We start from the raw sequence: 4,475 nt of genomic DNA on the forward strand, positions 1-4,475 counted from the left end.
CTTCTTCTTCAAATGGGATTGATGGCAGGGCACGCCCCTACCTTCTACAAATCAGGCTACTACTATTACAAAAGGTAATACCACTACTAGCAACATGCAATTAGCATTGCACCGCACAAGTTTTTGGGTGTCTTGTATGGTTGCGTCTTAATCACAAATTGGCATTCCTGGCATGTTTTTAACAAGGGGTAAGTAGGTATTGGTGTATCATTTTAAAATCTGGTGAACATGTTAACATCTTGTTCTATTAAAGATAAATACACTCGTCATGGCCACGTTTGGGTGTCTCCAGAGGTTCAGAGCTTATTTACAAAGCTATACACCCACTACAACTTTCTTTTGTTTCCATCACTAATTGTACCGTGCAGTTCCATTTTTACACCTTATTGCCTAGAACTGAAAATCAAGCTAATCACATAGTGGCATGGCAACTAATCACACATCACTAACTAATCCTATCCCTTTTGCTCATAAGTCAATCATCCGCGTCACGCACTAGAAAGATATATGAAGGCAAGAACCTCTAGGCCAATCCACGCAGTTTGTCCTGTTTGGAGAATATGAGAAAAACAACGCGAGAACAGAAGCTATGCTACACTGCTACAACACAGTTCGCCCCGTTGATTTGAAATATCATAATAACATAGATTCCCATGGATAGGATTAGTTTTGAAGATTCACAAGTACTCACTCGAACAGTGCTATTCCTGGAAAGTTAGGAGAAACTTTTGTGTTTTAAAAGTAATTAAATCGTTCATGGTCACTATGAAACATTACCGGTACTTGTAATGAAAATTTCTTTCCTTCATCAATTATGATGTCCATATAATTCAGACTCTATTCTCAATGGCCACCTTTTACGACTCTGCGTTTTCTATAGTGCACCACCACTGGCGGAGCTAGCTAGGAATGGCTGGGGGGCCAAGGCTAAATCATGGGTGTTTGAGGGTGTAAACTGCTAAAAAAAATCCTCATCTAAGTCCTCCCTCAAAAAAATTCTTCATAGTTTGGTCCAAAGTTGGGGGGGCCACAGCCCCCCCAGACTTGCACATAGCTCCGCCACTGTGCACCACACTATCGCTGAAAAACCTAAACCTTCCCAAAATCTCTACTGGTAGGGTTTCCTAAAATGGCACAAACAAGTGATTATACAACAATGCGTCCTTTCTCTCCACAATGCTAGTACTCACAACAACCACCTATAGGCTATATATAGCACTGAATGATTTGTCCATCATCGTGTCAGCAAAATCAAAGCTACTTTTCATTAAAACATGACGAGAAACTTGTTAGGTTCCTACATAAGAATATGAGATCAGTAGTGACTGTAAGATGCATAAGGAGGAAACATGAAATAATTGGATTCTTAGAAAGATCATGAGAAATTCCTGCTTTAAATTTTGATTACGTGCAACAAACCATCGCCACAGCTTGGAGCTCACTATAAAAGCCCCCAAGGGCCCAGGCCATAACACCAGCTAGAAGGCACACCGACTCACCGACCAGATCAGTTCACTCCACACCCAAATGGCGATGACTCATGAAGAAGAGCTCTCCGAGCTGGCTGCCAAGGTAACGGTCTACGCGTTCTGCGCGGCCGTCATCCTCGCCTTCATCGCTGACCAGGCCTGTGCCGGCGGTTGGGGCTGCGCCCCGGCCCACGTCGTGTCGGTGATATGGGACAACCTAGCCATACTCGTCCTGCTTCTCTTGCCGCTTGCGGTCGTGCTCTTCTTCCTCCGCGCCGCCAGCTGCAGCAGCAGGGTACGTATCGTCAGTTCGTCACTCACTTTTCTCCATCCTCTCTGTTCCATGGTTCCGGTTCTCATGATGATGATGATGATGATGATGATGATAGGCCCCGGACGCTGACAGTCTCAGCGTCAAGGATGTTGAGGAGCGACCTTCTGACCTTTCCTTGCCTCTTCTGTTGCTTTTGATTGTGGCGATACTCGGAGCCCTCTCTTTCGCTTTTTACATGTATGGATATCCAGACTTGTCCAATCTTTACGGCCACATGGCTCTCTTGGTCATATTCCTGTGTGAAGCCTTCGTCTATGTTCGTGCTGCACTGTCGCTGTGGAAGATGAAGATGAACCCCACTCCCAAGCCCAGCAACATGGTGGCTGCAGAGTAACGGAGGATCGCCCACTTACTCAGGTAAACTGCATTAATTAAGCTAACCTGAACATCAACATCAGGCTTCCTAAAAATAGTATTGTATCTGAAGTCTCAACATCGTGTTTTGTACCAACAAATTGGTACAAGACGACGCAAGTAATGTTCAAGTCAAGCAGTAGTAGATATTATCAGTTGGTTCTGCCTGTTCTCTATCAACTGAAAATATAATTCTTTGTCCTCAGTCATCAAGTCAAGTAGAGATCGATAAAACAGTAATTAATAAATTTTCTGCTTGATCTATTTTTTGCGGGGTAATTTTTCTGCTTGATCTTCTAATGTTTGCACTTCGGTTGTTTCTTGTCTCAACTTGAAACACCATTGATCTTGATACAATTTCGTCATTTCACTGGCCAGGTGCAGTGGATCTCGAGCCAGCAGTAGCAAGATGATGGAGAGTACTACGTAGTGTACTGCAGGAGCGCCTCTGCTTCCTTCTAGCTTTGTTGCTGTTCTGAATAAAGAGACGTCCTTCTAGTATGTTGTGTGATGTGCAGTACTAATCTATTCAGTATATCTAGTAGTATGAAACTTGCTTCAGTTAATGCTAGTTCAGCGCTGATGCAGTGTCTGGAGCAATATGGTAGTTTGGCTGGTCACTCTCAACCGCACCTATCGATCTAACACAGCATGGATGTGTTCCCTATAAATATGGCTGGACGTAAGCTCTGATGAAGAGCTTCAATTCTACTCTGTAGTAGGAGTATGTAAAATACCATAGCATTTCACTGGCCTCCTGCTTTATCCATGATTGTTACTTGCTGCATTTTTCTAGGCTAATTTGCCTGATCGTGACATCTAAAAAATGGTCACACATTTAAAAATATGTTCATGAAAATGTTAGTAACTGATCCGGTAATTTGGAAAAATATATGTACCACTTAAGAAATTGTTCACGACATTTAAAGAAATGTTCACCCGTTAAAAAATATGCTAAAGCCATCTACAAAATGTTCATGAAATGTAAACATTTGTTCGTGCAATTTTTTAAACATGTTTTTAACATATAAAAATTATTTGTATCATTTAAAAAAATGTTCATAGCACTTCAATAAAAATTCACACGTTCTTAAAACGTGTTAATGAATGTACAAACAAATTAGTCCAGATTTTCAAAAATAATTCATGACATGTAATAAAATATTTATACACTGTAACCTGATGAATATTTTTTTGATGATTTTGAAAAATAAGAAAAATAATAATATAAACAATTTAAAATTAAAGTAAGAAGATAAAAGATAAAAACTAAAGGAAACCAATAAAACATAGAAAAAATAGAAAAGAAAAAACTTGTCGGAACCTTCCCAAAACGGCCAATGTATGTAGAAGCTTCAGAAAAACCAAACACGGAGAACGTTGTTGCACCGGCTTAGGAGGACAAACACTGTAGGCGACAAGTCCTTTCTCACAGAAGGCGAGATACAACTTTTTTGAAGTGATGGTGCACTCATATTAAGCACCCTTAGCGGCAAATTGGCGCTACAACGTGCACTGGGCTGCGCTTCGCTCAGCTTCGCTCCCTCACTGCCGATCGATTCCCATTCAAGAGAATGCCATGTTCTTAAAACAAACTAAATGGAGTACAGACCGAAAATAAATTAAGTTGAACTCATTTAGCTGGGGGCATGCAATCCGAATCTCAAAGCAACCTAGAACGTTTGATTGTTCGTGTATGGTATAAATTACTTCCCTGCGGTAACACACGTGGTCGATCTTCTCCATGTGGGCATAGGAGGGGAGTGCAAGAAGGCGGTGTTGGTTGAAGGGGAAAAGCCCCCAAAAACTTTGAAATGTAGCATGTTTGTTCAGCATTTTGACTAATCGCTGTGATAGCAAATCTGCTGGAGGTTGCTCTTCCGTTCAAAATTTTATGTTTCCGTATTCATGCTCATATTCTGGCTGATTCTGAAGAAGCTGATTCTGTGGGAAGTTTCCCAAAAGAACTGGGCCTATATATAGCCATATAGCAAAATGTTGGGCATGATTTAAGAGAGATAAAAAAAGTGGCGACATGGTAATAAATGATATAGCCATAGTAGTAGATGGTGGAGATAATGGTTGTAAAAAAGAATATGACCATATATAGTACATGTGACCAAACTACAGCAACGTTGCCACGACACATCATATCACCATTATAATTCAAGTTCTAGTCTCTAGTTCCCTCATGTCACTTTCGCTTCGGTACACCCCCCTAACCACATCAACGGCTGTGATTATGCCATACCCCTTCATAATAAAGGGCATGATGGTATTTTTGAAAGTACGTTGTCCACGACCAGACCTCCGATACG

At 41.2% G+C, this 4,475-nt stretch overlaps 1 long non-coding RNA gene across 1 annotated transcript; it reads left to right on the plus strand.

The window, feature by feature from the left end:
- The first annotated feature begins 1,605 nt into the window (after positions 1–1,605).
- On the plus strand, positions 1,606–2,944 carry LOC119328241. Its single transcript, XR_005158893.1, has 3 exons — positions 1,606–1,764; positions 1,859–2,160; positions 2,536–2,944. It is a non-coding gene; the product is annotated as an uncharacterized LOC119328241 (long non-coding RNA).
- Positions 2,945–4,475: the final 1,531 nt, after the last annotated feature.

This window comes from Triticum dicoccoides, chromosome 7A, assembly GCF_002162155.2.
Source record: "Triticum dicoccoides isolate Atlit2015 ecotype Zavitan chromosome 7A, WEW_v2.0, whole genome shotgun sequence".
NCBI lineage: Eukaryota > Viridiplantae > Streptophyta > Magnoliopsida > Poales > Poaceae > Triticum > Triticum dicoccoides.